Source organism: Syngnathus scovelli, chromosome 20 (assembly GCF_024217435.2).
Source record: "Syngnathus scovelli strain Florida chromosome 20, RoL_Ssco_1.2, whole genome shotgun sequence".
Classification (NCBI taxonomy): domain Eukaryota; kingdom Metazoa; phylum Chordata; class Actinopteri; order Syngnathiformes; family Syngnathidae; genus Syngnathus; species Syngnathus scovelli.
Genome location: NC_090866.1, coordinates 7142834 through 7158593, shown reverse-complemented (window position 1 = coordinate 7158593; position 15760 = coordinate 7142834). Strand labels below are relative to the sequence as shown.

Here is a 15760-nt window from a genome sequence, read left to right as displayed (position 1 = left end):
GAAACCTCCCTGCCAAATTTCCATTCGCAGACGCAAGGCCCTGTGAGACTTGTTTCATGCTCGTCTTGTTCCTGGAAGATATTTTCAGAGCAGAGAGAGTGTTTCTGAGCAAATGCAGATAAGTACGACCAAGGTTTGTTTAACCTTCTGTTTGTGCGGTAGAAAAAGGTATACAGTGATCCCTCGCTACTTCGCGTTCCGTTTATCGCGGCTTCACGACATCGCAGATTTTTTTTCCAAATTAAAAAAAACATTTAAAAGTCAAAATAAAACTTTTCAATTGAGAAAACGTGTCTAACCTTTAGGACTATGTAGTATTGCTCCAAATGTTCGTTTACATTCCTTTAGAAGTCCGTTTTCGCGTGTTAGCACGATCGCAAATTAGCATCTTTCCGCTAACTCGTTAGCCTGCCCAGTACTTCTTGTTGGTGACCGTACTTCGCGAATTTCACTTATCGCGGGTGGTTTTTGGAACCAATTATCCGTGATAAACGAGGGATTACTATATATGTATATAGTATGTACTATGTGTTTGTGGGGTGGTTTGATTCAACATGATTAAATCTCAATTGGCATGACACCCGATAAAAATGTTCGTATCTGTATGGTATAGTACATGTTTGAAATCACTGTCACAGTTGAATTATAATAAATGAGTTCCGTAATGTGACAGCACTGTGGATGGGTGGTTAGCACAATCCATTCGCAATTGGCAGAGTTTGGTCATATACACAGGCTCAGCTACTCCTCTTAAAAAAAACTATCAATTTTGATTGTTATTGTTGTGTACAATATTTGAATTTGCAACTTATGCGTATTCAAGCCATTATAATATACCACCCGCTAATGAAGAGGGCCAGTATAGCCATGCCATCTTTTAGAAATGAAAATAAATAAATTGTAGGACCGTGAATTCATTTCAGCCTGATTATAATTTCATGCAAAAGGTTCTTTTAATTACATCATCAAAAATTCACGTATGCAACACATCCAATTTATATTTTAATATCTCCCCATTACACAGGTTGTAAAAACTCAGTTGTTCTTATTAATTTATTGGTGAGTCGTAAGTGCAACAACATTCTTCCATTACTCTGTGATAAATATAACCAGCATTCCATTCTCAGTGCGTCATAGGTTGTTGTCTTTCACAACGGAAATTCTCTCTCTGATTTATTTAGATTAAATCCAACAGCAACTACTTTTGTCAAATGATTTTTTATTTCTACTTATCTAAATGGTCGAGCTCAGGCTTCCTTTGCGCATCCACATGTAGCTTAGTTTATGTTAGACTTGAAATATTTTATTTATATATAAATACATAATACAGACATGACCAGATCAATATGGGACTTAAGAGTTATTGATTTATACATTGCTTATGTAAGATTGATATATTATTTACACAAACCTGTTCTGGAATAACAATTCGAACAACCTGCAAATATGTTGACCTGATGAAGCTTATTAAAACCAATTTCATTACTTCCCTCTCCCCTTCCTTCTCACCGACGACTGATACCACTAAATCATCAACATCGAAAATTTATTATTGAGGACCTTTGTTATTTTTCAGCTAGGGATTAAAAGCTCTTCAGAACTTCAGGTCATTTTGTGATTTGAATACAGCAAAACCTCTTTCTGTACAGATACTATCTAAAATAAAAGCTTGTCAAGTTGTATAAAGCTGGTACAGTGATCCCTCGCTACTTCGCGTTTCGTTTATCGCGGCTTCACTACATCGCAGATTTTTTTTCCAAATTGAAAAAACATTTAAAAGTCAAAATAAAACTTCTAAATTGTCTAACTTTTAGGACAATGTAGTATTGCTCCAAATGTTCGTTTACATTCTTTAAGAAGTCCATTTTCGCATGTTAACACGATCTCGAATTAGCGTCCTTCTGCTAATTTGTTAGCTTGCCCAGTATTTCTTGTTGGTGACTGTACTTCGGGGATTTTTGGAACCAATTATCCGCGATAAACGAGGGATTACTGTATACTAATAAAGCAAGGCTATATTCTGACACTTACAACTATAAAAATGCATAAATAGGCTTAATTACTGGAATATGGTGTCAGGGAAATTGTTTGAGAGCATCTTCAAGTAAATACAGTGACCCCACAGTAAATACAGTTGCTCTTAACTTGCATAATTCAATAGTCAATTACGGAGACTTTGGGAAAGCAGTTGTCAATTAACCGGAGGGTCCGCTGTTCAATTCCCATTCTGACCTAGTCATGTGTCGTCGTATCCTTGGGCAAGACACCCACCTTGCCTCCAGTGTCACTCACACTGGTGTACGACTGGGTGTGAATGATTAGTGGTGGTCGGAAGGTCCTTAGGCACGTTCTGGCTGCCCCGCTTCCGTCAGCCTGCCTCAGGGCAGCTGTGGCTATGTCATGGAGTTTACCCCCCACCAGTGTGAAATGTGCAAGCGTATGAAGAATTAATTCACTGTAAGCGCTTTGAGTATGCTGTAGAAAAGCACGATATAAATCCAATGCATTATTTTGATCATTATTAATTGGATGTCAAGTATACCTTACAAAATCTCAATTCCGAGCATGATTGCTTTTTCTATGCATTATTGAAAAAGCACTATCCTACTTAGGACTAAAATCTCAGTTGCCTTGGATGTTTCAATTTTTTTATACATGGCCCTCAAATGACAAAGCATCACATCAATGTGTTGTAAAGGTATTACACCAGACAGCAGGCTGATGGTTTTTTTGTTGCTGTTTTCATCCCAGAGTTTGTTTTTCTTTTTAATTCTTTTTTTTTTATTATTATTATTTGCTTTCAACAGGGCTGTTTCATTGCCAAAGGTAGAGTTTGTTTTTTGTGTGTCAATGCTCTAAATCTACCCACGTTGGCTTGGAGCAGCTGCTAGCAAATTTGGGGCCAAATTTGAAGCTAATAGTTTGTTTGATTTTTTTTTTTTTTTTTTTTTTATAGATAAATCTTTTGCATTTTGGGGAATTAAAAATGTTTTGCAAAGAACGTTTGGTTGATTGAAGATAAGTGAAAACAACATAATTATTAGTCAAACAATGGGGAAATTGTAAAGTTCATAGGGAAAGAGTACACTGAAGAATGCCGGCATATTGAATTCTGAAGTTCTTTATTCCGACCCCAAAAAATTGCAAGTTACGTCTGCATTCCAAGATATGAATGACCTTCATTGTGGTGATTCTAGGAAAACAATTTGGTTTTGCATCACAATTTTCATGATCTTGTATTCAGTCCCATTACACCCAGAAGCTCTCATCAGAATCATGTGAGCAAATGACGAGTTTCATCTGCTGTTATTGCTACAGGGGCATTACAGCTGTTTCTTGTTGTTTTATTTCCTCTAAAACAATTAACACTTAAAAAAAAAAAAAAGACTTTTCACCATTCAGTACAGTGAAATGGAAAAATAACAACAATAATAATCACTTAGACATGAAGGATGGATCATTTTGTAGCAGCAGAACGGTAGTAATGTTGGACCACTTGTATTTTCCAGAAATGGCCACTTGAAAACTCATCTGGTCATGATGTATTGGGGGCAATATAATATTAGCTAAGAATGAAAATCTGCAACCAACAATACAACCAAATTGATCTTTGCATCTTCAGAGATCTTCATTTAAAATATATATATATTATTAAAGATTGTATACACCTACCGATGGCAGCAATATTTTAGTGTACATTGTGTGTACATTCACTTGCTCGTATCGTCACTGGGAAGCCCTCAAACAGGCTTGCATGAAATAAAAGTACAGAGTATTTTACTAATGATGAATACCAACATGTCACAAGACGTTACCGTATTTTCCGGACTATAAGGCGCACCGGACTATAAGGCACACCTTCAACGAGTGGCCCATTTTAAAACTTTGTCCTTATATAAGGCTTACCAGACTATAAGGTGCACCATTAATGCATCATGTCAGATTTTTAATCCAAATCAAATCATTCTCCATTTTATCTTTTGTACTTCAACTTCAGACGCAACAAATTACTTTATAATCACAAAATAATGATCTATAGTCTTTTTGATTCATGATTCATAGTCTTCAGCGGGCCACTTATGATTGATTTTATGACACAATGCTTCGGGCCAGTTTAAATTTAGGAATTTGGTCCATATATAAAGCGCAGCGGACTATAAGGCGCACTTTCGGCTTATGAGAAAATTTTAGGTTTTAAGGTGCATCTTATAGTCCAGAAAATACGGTAACTGCTTTTAATCTGCACAGTCACAAGAATAATACCTTCAAGTGAAGACGAAAATGGATGTTACGACTTTTATTGTTTTTTTATTGCTCACTTTTTATTTACAGCCATTTTTTTTTAACATTTTCTCTTTTCTCTGTTGAAAAGAGCTTCAGGCAAAAGGCTGAGTCTAGACTTTCCAGAAATTCAACTTGATTGCTTGTTGTTTATGATGCCTTCGGGCAGGTGTGACCTACATGATGCACATCACTAATGGGACATTGTGATTTTGTAGAAGTAAAGTCAGTTTGAAAATATGAACTCTGGTAGAGATATGTAGGAATAAAACATTGCCATCAGTTGTTACCCTGTCATCCACGTCAATGCATGATGCGCTCGTTCGTCTTCTTTCGTATTTCGCATCAGTGACAAAACCAGACTGCACCTGCGATAATAAGTCTCAGGTGTCAGGAAAAAAAGATCAGGACCTCACAGATGAGAATCCTAGCAACCGTTGCTAGTGTAACCTCAGGAATGTTTCAGGTCGCAGTACATTCATTTTCATCCCCACTGACATTTCAAAGCATGTTGGGTGCTATTTGATTGTTGTTTTTGTTTTTCCAGTTATCACACCACGATTGTGGGTATCATCCCATTTCTGGGACTGAGGTTGATAAAAACAGGTGGATTTTGTCTGTTTAATTCATATTCCACAAACGAAACAAGTGTTTTGACTAGTTGGGCTGCACAACAAAGAAAATTATGGGGTTGACTTGCCCTTCATGATTTCAAATCTTTCCAACTGCTGAGATTGAGCTTCAATTGCCACCTTCATGTCAATCTCAGTTTCTTTATTTCACACTCTAGCTTGTCAGTTTCATCATTGAAAAAGAAATAAAATGATTCAAATAACATCATGGATAAATGATAGAAATTCGGAAACATTCACCCAGTTGTGGTTTTCTTAACTTTTCCACTGATGTAAGAGAAGATTCACTTATTTTTAAAATGGGACTGTCTGACACATTTTTTTTCACACCCCTCAGACTTGGTCACACTTTCATCATGACATCCATTATGTCCACACTAGCCAAAACTCAAGGGATGGAGTGTAAATAGCTTTTAGATTCTTTAAGTTGAATGACATGATACTTGCCTCCAGCCAATGTCATGGCAAGGACATCTGTCAAACCATGTAAAATTCAACAAGAATGATTTCATCAATTCTTCCAAGATTCTATCCTGCCTTTCAGCAAAGACAATTGCTGTCTTCTCGAATCAAGTTGGTCAAACGTGTTGTGTTGATGGGCTAAGCAAAGCCGGTATGTCGGTGTGGGCTTTTCGACAAAGTTACTGTTGAGAGTTTAAAAAAAAAAAAAAAAAAAAAAATTCTAAATAAAAGAAAATGTAAACATTTGGGTGGCTCAGGCAACAGAATAGATGGCCAATTAATAGATAAATAGTGAGGGACTGGATGGGGGGGGGGGCTTGTTTTCATCTAAAATGTCTTATCTTGTTTATCTCCAATACCTAAGACAATTAGGTCACATGTTAGTTACTTGGGTCTAAAGAGAATCTCATGACTCATTCTCGATTATCTTGTACCAATAGACAGTAATTCAATATAGATGCTGTTAATTTGCATTTTTCCATTGATAAATACAAATGCAAAATTATATAAAAAAATACATATATGTGCTTATATGTATATAACTTCTGAAGCTTTCTATGCATTTTTGCACCTACTATTATAGTCACAATCTGCCCTTATAGTTGTGTCACAACAGCAACATGTGCGACAGCAAACTCCGTGCTTCAGCATATGTTTACTGTGTTTGGCAAAGGTCAGGTTGACTTTAGATTTTTCAATATACAACATATGAATTTTGCTATTCTTGCATGGTCTGTGACAGTGGAGATTCTATTTTGTTATTAGTTGTTTTTCATTCATTACCTACTGCAACAATTATTTACGACATCTTCTGACGGCTTTGGTAAAGGATACAAGGTGGACTGCATGTGATTAGCAACTGAGTAGTTTCTTTGTTTAAACTCTGTGTGTTTTCATTCATTACAAAATTCAATGTTCTTTTAAGGTTAATGGATTATGATATACTTTTCTTTTTAAAGGATATTATTGTATTAAAATGTCAGAATTGCGTAGGATGTACCACATGATGCTATGATAAGGGGATTTTACTTTTACTTGGTTTACTTGACAAAATGTTCCCTTAAATACTTTTAGACTTATACTTTATTCATCCCTTGGGATTGCTCCCTGAGGAAATTCTGGATCCGGCAGCTCACACAGAAATAGTACAAAAAAGAAAAAGCATCCGAGTTACGCACAAAGAAGAGAGCAATAAATAAAGCGTATAGCACTAGCAATAAAATGTTGAGTGAAAAATAAATAACGATAACAACAGTATTAATTGTTTTTCCACTGCTTTCTCAGATTTGTTGGTTGGGCTATTGGGGGAAAAAACAAGGACAAATATTTGTAAATAAATGACAAAAAAAATTATGCTGTGAGCCTTCCCCCTTTTCTAGTTTCGGATGATCTTGTTCTTGCATCGTGATTCAACTTCTCTCAAAGTACCGTATTGGCCCGAATATAAGACGACCCTGACTATAAAACGACCCCCTCTTTTTCAGTCTTATTTAAATGCAAAAAACATCGTCTTATATTCGGGCCAATACGGTATATTGAGCTACTTTGTGCTTTTTACTTTTGTGTATCTTAAGGCTATTGTCAATTTCCATTCAGTAGAGCCTTGAATTCCTATTCAGTGATACACAGCTTGTTGGATGTATGAACTCAATGAACAAAGAACATAACATTGTACTTCAACATGTAACCATAGAATTTTGAACTGCATGCAGCCTTATTTAAACCAAAGTGTAGACAGCTGGAATAAAAAATGAATAGATAAATAGACTATATTGGGAACGTTGTTTGAGAGGTTAATGACAAAAATAATGCTGCTGTAGATGAAGCCATGCTGTGCATTTTTTGATCATAGAAAGCTTTGATTGTGGCAAGTTTATTGTTTTATAACTAGGCACCTAGTTCCGGAGGAAAAAAAAATAGTGCGTCACGTGTTTTCAAGTTCTGTACTTTTAAAATCATAGGTGTTATGGTAGTCAGCTGCAAGCAACACTTTAGAAGTGCAACCACAGGTTGATCTCACATTTGTCATTAGCGTGTCAGAGGCTAAATATGTCAGGAAAATTGCATGTGGGTCTTTCTTTTTATGATAAATATTACCATTTAAATACATTTTTAATGAAAAATATGTCTTTAGTTTTCATGTTTAAAGGTTGTGGGAGCACTAAGTAAAATTCAATGTTGTGATGAAATGCTGTTTGACACTACTTGGGCAAAAAATATATATTGTACGATCGAGACCTTGGAAAGATGGAAAATAAATCGCATGCCAGATGAGACACATAAAAAAAGGCCGTGAACAATTGTATTTACCAATCTCCTCCTCCACATACATGTTTGGATTAATTTATTTTCTCTAGACATTATGCTGTCAGTATGTATTCCACCTAAAGATTAAAAACTACACTTGTCGAAGCAAAACAAAGAACAGCACACAAAATTTACCATACATAGAAAACTTTGATGGAAAAATTCTGTTGAAGTAATAGAAGTGTTTTTTTATTACCTTGCTCTAATAAGGTGATTCTCTATCATACTTTTCAAAGGCTAAAAATTGGTTGAACAGAAATGAAAGCTGAATGATTGAGTAAGGCCCATATGATAGAAATTCCGATGGCTTCCATGTAACTCAACATACTGTAAAGTCAATACCTGTGGATTTTGGTAGACTTTGAATACAACAAGGAGAAAATTCTTCTTAAATTGGAAATAGAAAATACAGTAATCCCTTGTTTATCGCGGATAATTGGAACCAAAAACCACCTGTGATAAGTTAAATCCGCGAAGTACGGTCACCAACGAGAAGTACTGGAAAGGCTAAGGAGTTAGCGGAAAGATGCTAATTCGCGATCGTGCTAACACGCGAAAAGGGATTTCTAAAAGAATGTAAACGAACATTTGGAGCAATACTACATTGTCCTAAAGGTTAAACACGTTTCCTCAATTTAGAAGTTTTATTTGAACTTTTAAATGATTTTTTAACATGGAAAAAAAATCCACGATGTTGTGAAGCCGCGATAAACGAAACGCGAAGTAACAAGGGATTACTGTAATCCTAAATGGTCACTATCATAAAACATTGGCTTTTAAACTATTAACAAACAGCATCCTACTGCAGTGAATGAAAACATCAGTCTTCAAAACAGAGTAGCGACAGTTCCCATTTTCCCTTCATTTACAATGTTTTTACTACTTTAAACTCAAGTGCAATTCGCGCTATGATTTTCCCTCCGCTTTCTTCAGCCGGTTGATTGCTGTAAAATGAGGGCAAAATTCCGAGAACTCAGACAGGATTGATGTGAAGTGCCAGCTTTATCAAAAGTTCCTTATTGATGAAGTGGAAGAGTCATCTCTCGCCTCAATGGGCTGCCATCCCCTCATTTTAGGCAAAAGTGAACAACAAGGTCACGGTGGATGCACTGGTTGCATGCTCACTCTCATCTCAGAGAAACATTCCAAACAGGTAAATTAAACATAAAGAATTGCTAAGTGCTATTTTCATGAGTCAAAATGGAATTTAACATATCTGGCCGCAGGCGTTGTTAAATTAGCAATTGTACTTTTCATTCGGATTCCTGATGTGGAGGGTCGAACAGCTGCTGGTCTGGAGGGAGCCTCAAGAGACATCCGAAGTTTCCAATAACATCAAAATAACTTGCTAATTCCTAGGTCAATGTTCTTCTCTTAGAATGGTTGTTATGGTTACATTTGCATGAGACACAGCCTGTCCCCAAAAACTAAAGTGCACTTTACAATTTTTTTTTTTTTTTACCGATAGAACGTCAGAGACCTTAAGTGAGGTCAACTGGGAACGCTTATACTAGATAGCTGAAAGTCTCCTTTTATTTCTTTTCTGTAGCTCCTCCAGAAACATATGGTGATATTTATTGTACAGTTTCGTTTTATTATGGCAAACCATATGTTTGTGTTTTAAATGGAAACATGAGAGACAAAGTAGCTGAAATCAGCGTTAATAACAGATGTGATTCCATTAGAGGTGTTTAGAATCACAATGCTTATGAAACAGTTTTCTATAATACTGTGGATAAAACATGGCGGAAAAAACACTTAATTACTCCACATAGAAGAAAAACTGTAAAAATTGGTCTCATCAATTGTTCTCATGAATAAATCAGATGAGATCTTATCAGGTATTAAATTGGCAATTAGTATTCGTTTGATTGGAGATACCAATATGATGATCGTTTGGCTCGTGTGAAAATGGCTTCGTCATTCCAGGTATGGATGAGTCGGCTGCCATTTTGTTATTCTTCTCACTAACACCTTATATCACCACAGAATGAGTCATAGTCTCTTTTATTTTATTTTTTCCTGTGGTAACACTTCACAGTTGTCTTGCCATTCTTTGACTATATAATAGCTTTTTCAATGACCAATTCTGTGGCTGTATTTCAAACTTTTACAGAAGTTCGTAGGTGACCCTTGACTGAACCTGATCTCCATTTAAGATGTGAAAGGCAGCTGTTGCACAAAAGAGACCATCACAGTCAAACACCTACACGCATGATGCGTCAGAGGTAAAGTGACGGCAAGTAATACCGAACATCATGTTGAGAAAATGCTTCAGTTATGTAACACTTTGCTGTCATGAGATTTATCTTGCACCACTATGAGATGCCCCCAACGCTTATCAGTTCGAGAGCCATCAATTGATTGCTCTTTAACATTAACACCACTTCTTCAGTATGATGTAGTCCATAACACCCCCAAAGTAAATCCTTTAATCCTGTCACAAGGATTAGAATATTCATTTTCATTGGATCAGCAATGCTGAATTAAATGGCCTTTTTGCAAATTATATTTGGGCTAAATATATCGGAAATTACCATCTGTTTCTTACGGATCGTGACAAAAGAAATGGCAAAAAAAGTTACTGAATGAAAACGAATGAAAAAATATTTTGTAATTTTATTGTACATAGGTCTCAGCCAAAAATTATTACAGCAATGTATTGTGCCTTTTGTTTAATGACAGCATGACATTTGGATTATTACGCAATCCCTTCGAAAATAGGTTCGTTTTTGGATGACATTTTAGCCTGTCTTAATCTTTTGGTTGAAAATGCTTTTTAATCTTTGTCACATTTTATCCATTTTTATATGCAATAATTTTAGTCAGTGAAAATTCAAGCCTTTAGTCTAATTTTAGTCACATTTTTCGCCATGTTTTAGACATTCCTCAGCCCTGCATGTTCACAAAATAACAGTAGCAAAATGATATAAGCTAAGCTAACCTGACATTAGCTAGCATTTCACTTGTGCCATGTATTACGCATAAAACTTCCTATGACATTTATCACAGCTGCTTTTTGAGTACCCAGAACATTATATGCATAATAAGACATTGCAACAAACTGAATAGTATAGTATGTATGTATATTTTTCTGTTCTCCATTGATGTTGAGGAGTTGTGGCACACAAATCATCCTCTGTAATTCAATAATTCAGTTTCTGTCCATCTGTAAAATGTCACTAGATGTGTCCTCGATTTCGCTTGTAAAACTGTCCAAGCATATCCCATCAAAGCTAATTTTTTATTTAGCTCTAGGTGTCATGTTCAGTGATCCAGACTCAAGAAGCAGAAATACTAGCAAAAGGCAAAAAAAAAAATGCAGAGAGCAATCAGAGTTCATAGCACTCTTTAAACTGAACAAAGATCTTTTAAAAAATAAATTGGGTATTCATCCTTGACCAAAAGCGTACACACTCATTAGTTTTATTTGAAAAGTTCAACATTATTTTACGTCAGAATTTGCCTTTCTGTGGTTGATACTTTTCCAGCTGGGAGTGCAGTCTGGAAAATCCATCCCATTAATTTAAAAACAATAATTAGTCCTACTCATGGTCACGGGAAAGCTGAAGCCAATCCCAATTGACCGGATGAGAGGTGGAGTCCACCCATGACTAGTTACAGATTCTCTTCCCTGTTAATTGATTTGACAATCAGAGATATAGTAAAATATGTCCATTAACAATTTTCTATGAGAGCGTGAAAGATCATTTTTGAGGATCACAAAGCTGAAGTACCAAATTTTACTTTACTTTCAAATTTGAGGTGTAAAGAGGGCACCCAACTTGTTTACTGACAGCTAAACTGTTCGGTTGCCGCTGTGCACGTTGACGTATGACGTCAAAATGGAGTTGTGTAACACAACTAGGCCCCCCAAGAACTCCCACACTAGAGATTTTATCTTCTCTTCTTTTATAATCCAACTAAAAGGATTGAACTGGCATTGATTGTTTCCCCAGGTCCCACCATGAAAAGATGACATACTTTATAATGCACTCAATTTGGTGCAAGAATAACACATTCAAGTTCATAAGATATTAACCTGTGAAATGAGGATGTGGAGGCTAAAGTTGAACTCCATAATAATTTTTCCCAGGTTGCCTCAGGCTTTTGCATCTCATGTATTGCATTTTGAGATTGTACTGAACCAATTACTTTTTTAATATTCATTGATTACGCTGCCTTTCCATAAAAATAAATATTTGCATTACGGTATTTTTTTTGTGTGAGAATGGACAGATAAATGTTAATAATATGTGTACATATGAATGAACGAATGACGGACAGAAGCTTGTGTAAGTCAAGATTTTTTTTTTTTTAATTAGGTGTTTACATCATTAGATGTCATGAGGGGCACTTTTCATCAGTGCATGTAAGACTAAGCACTTCCTAATAAGATTTAAAGCCAATGTATTATTAGTCATATGAAAAAAATGCTATTGACTGATATCTACTTTTACTTTGGAAGAACCAACCAGAAGTAGCTTAGTCTCCACTCAGGAACTTGGCAGCTGATACGTCAAAGCGCACACAGAGATTGTGAAGAGTTGACGCTGTGGCAGGGTCAGAGACGACAGTAAGTACAGTTCAGCAAAGAGCAAATGCTGCATCACGGGATTATTTGACTTTTTTTTTCTTTTTTCATTTATTATCTTCCCATTGTCACTTTTTTTCTTCAAGCACTTACTTCCAACGTGAAACCATTTCTTTTCCAGCTTTTTTTTTTTACCCAATAAATCTCAGCGGGAGTGACTAATGACCGATCATCAAAAGGTGAGAACAAGGTAATAATAACTCAGATGTTCGTGACTCAATGTCTTTTTTTATTTTATCTGGAGTACTTACTGGTTGATGACGCTCCTCTAGTCACGTATGTATGCACGGACCGTTTCATATTCCAACAGGTAAAGTTATGATGTAAAAATGATCAAGTAAATATCGTTTCACAAGAATTGTTTGCATATAATTAGATCCATGAACTAAAAGTAATAAATGTACAAAAATAATATGCCTCAAATTGGATTGATTATTTTGTGGTAGTCTTGAACACTGAGATGTGCCCAAATGCTTTTGAGCCACTGAAGATTAATAAATAATATATATATATATAATTATTTTTTAACTCTTGACTGCACTCATTTTTTTTTTGGTTGTGCATAAAAACTTTTATATCAAACTTTCCTCATTCACATACTTCTAGACCTGCATCAACACCTATTTTAACGGAACCTGATTTCATGATAGTTTATTTTATTTTGATGGGAAAAGGCCAACAAGACTCCTAAAATTCAACACTATTGACTCGCTGTCACTGCCAGCCCAACTTTCCAGTGGCTAACCTCAGCCTCATCAATATTTTGAAGCCGCCTCTACCGCAAATATTTTTTATAGACCATAGTAATCTGCAGTTTTTCTCAAAAATCAATTCTGTCACTGGTTGCTATGGAATCCTGGTGGCATAATTTAAATTACCCGTTAAATTGACGGTTACAATAATTGAAGAATTTATAACTCATTAATATTTTCATGTTTTGATACAATGTAATCACAGTATGGAAATGATAAGAAATAGTAATTAGCATATTAAAAGGAATAACAAGAACTGTCAAAATGATGACCCTGATAGTGCTAGCGTTGAGGTCAGCTCTTTTGTACATTATTTATAATAGTTATTTATTCTGTTTCAGTAAATTACCAGAAGAGTCAATTTGATGTGCAATAAATACTGCATTGCGGTGGGTAACCGCCCCAAAACTGCTCAATTGTCCTCAACGGTAAACAACGGCTTTTATTAGAGATCAGAGACACAGCTCTGTATGCATAATTTTCCTTGATGTGGTAGTAGACCACAGCTTCTTCATTTCTCCAGAGCCTATAGTATGTCCAGTGCCCTGAGGAAGATGAAATCGTATATAGTATATGCCACCTCACACAAAACATGTTCAGAAAGATCTCAAATCGATGTAGAAAGACTAAGTAATAAATAATTTATTGAGCTGATCAAAGAATCGCTTTGGGTTTGTTATTGTTGTGTTTTAGTTGAGATATTTACTGCTGATGAAAATCAGTGCCAGAGGCTTTTTTTAATTTTTTTTTTTTATATATATTTGTCTGGAAGGATTCAATTTTGCAATGATGAGTTAGAGTTAATAATCATTTGTTTAGATTTACTTCTAGTATGTGTTTATGTGAGGAAGTAGCACAGGGAAGGGTTATTGTCGGGAATAAATATGAACGCATGTTGAACTCACGAATGAAAGGCAATGATCAGGTTATAAACAACATCGTGTTTGCTTTTAACGGCAAATAAAACTGACAAAGCAGCCTTTGTCGTGGACACATGGGAAACCAGTGCGTCTGTCACGGTAAAAAAATTCCCCACAACTCAGACTTAACAAAAAAATTCTTCTGAGTTTTCAGCTATATATATAAAGTAGTATTTTGAAGATAACCATTAACAATAAATAATAGGACATGTATGATCTGGGCTGCATGCCTATGATGATGTAATGCTAGGAGGGGCAAAGCGTGCGTGCGTGTGTGTGGGTTTGTGTGTGTGTGTGTGAACAGCAAGAAAACCAGTTGGGGGGCATGCTAGCATGTTGTGCACAGACATTATTATCCTGTCTTGTTTAATACAAATAATCTTCAATGTGCTAAGACTGCTCATCCTTCCTTGCACCATGGAACATGCGAGTCACTTTAGACACAATTTGATGATGATGACAGAAGCAAATTTAAAAAGAATCTATTAAATCGGCCCTTTAGGATGATTGCAGTTGCTGTAATCGTGGAGGCGTTGTGCTTTCAACAAACTCCAAAGGCTTGTCTTCTAATACCAGCTGCTGGCAGGATGTTTGAAGTAGAATTGCTTCTTGCAGTTGTAGGTGAAAAAAAAAAATGATTTCCCAAGCCTGGGGTCGACAACCTTAAAGACATTGCATAGAAAAAAAACAGGGACCACAAAACCCATTTGACATCTAAAGTGAGAATAACAGTGGGTGTGAATTAAAAAGAATTCATTTAACAACTTAAAACATACGTATTTGTAAAATTATGGAAAAAAAAAATTCTGCTGTCAACCCTCTGAACCAAGTAACAAATTGTAACCTTGTGCAAAACTATGGAAAGTTTTGCTTGAGCAAAGAATGTAACCTCTCTGAAAAGAACTTTTCCATGAATAAAATTTCGTAAGCATCGATAAATTTTGCATGGTAGTATGTGTGAGTGAGAATTCTGTAAAACTGTCAAAGGATTATAAGAATATGCTTTGTCGAAGTTGAGATTGTATTCATCGAAACAAAACTGAAGGACAAGAACTTTGTGTGTGTGTGTGAGTGGGGGGGGGGGGCAGTATGACAATATTGAATATATATAATAATAATATAATTGAATATAAAAATATTCAATAGTGGCAGCTCTTTAGTTACTAGCTGACGCACAAACGATTGGATCATCTGATCAGTATTTGCAACTAGTGTCACGTTTTTTTTTTTTTCCCGATCCAGCATCCGCACTTATCGAGCGTCCCCATTAAACAAAGATTAGCAGAACGTATTTGATAAAACTGTTCAACTCTATTGACAGGATTGTGAAGTACTGCACTTGATGAAACTTTCGGGTATCGTAAGGACGTGAGGATGAGTTGAAAAACATATGACCACCAGTCAATTATGGGCAAGATAATCATTCACATTCATGATGAGTGTGAACTGAATGGTGGTGCTTGATAAGAAGTCGTACAAGCGAATCACAACGTCAGTAAATCAAATTCCTGTTGTTATATATAATCCATAAATATTTTAAGTCAGATGTCATTGCAGTTGATTTGTTATTTCACTACCGTGCAATCCCACGCCTCGCACGATATTAAGCAAACACATTTGTTGATGTCGTTTCTGATACGACAATATCCGGCGTGTATCGAATGCATTAAGAGACAAACCTCACTTGCATTCGATAGATTCCTAAAACATTATGTCAATAGAATTGTCATTGTCTGAAATTACCGTTGCAGAGTACATATTTGCTTTTCATTGTTATTCACCGTTGCTTCATGAAAAAAAAAAAAAGTCATA

General features: G+C 35.8%; 1 protein-coding gene across 2 annotated transcripts in view; it reads left to right on the top strand.

Moving 5' to 3' along the window:
• Positions 1 to 15: 15 nt before the first annotated feature.
• The window catches only part of opn5 (opsin 5), a 28455-nt gene continuing 12710 nt past the window's right edge, over positions 16 to 15760 (top strand). The window contains exons 1-2 of one of the 2 annotated variants that reach the window (XM_049756117.1): positions 16 to 122; positions 9799 to 12455. The gene's annotated coding sequence lies outside the window, so the exon portion shown is untranslated. Of the gene's footprint in view, positions 123 to 9798; positions 12467 to 15760 lie in introns of both variants that reach the window. The other variant, XM_049756116.1, reaches the window with a different exon arrangement.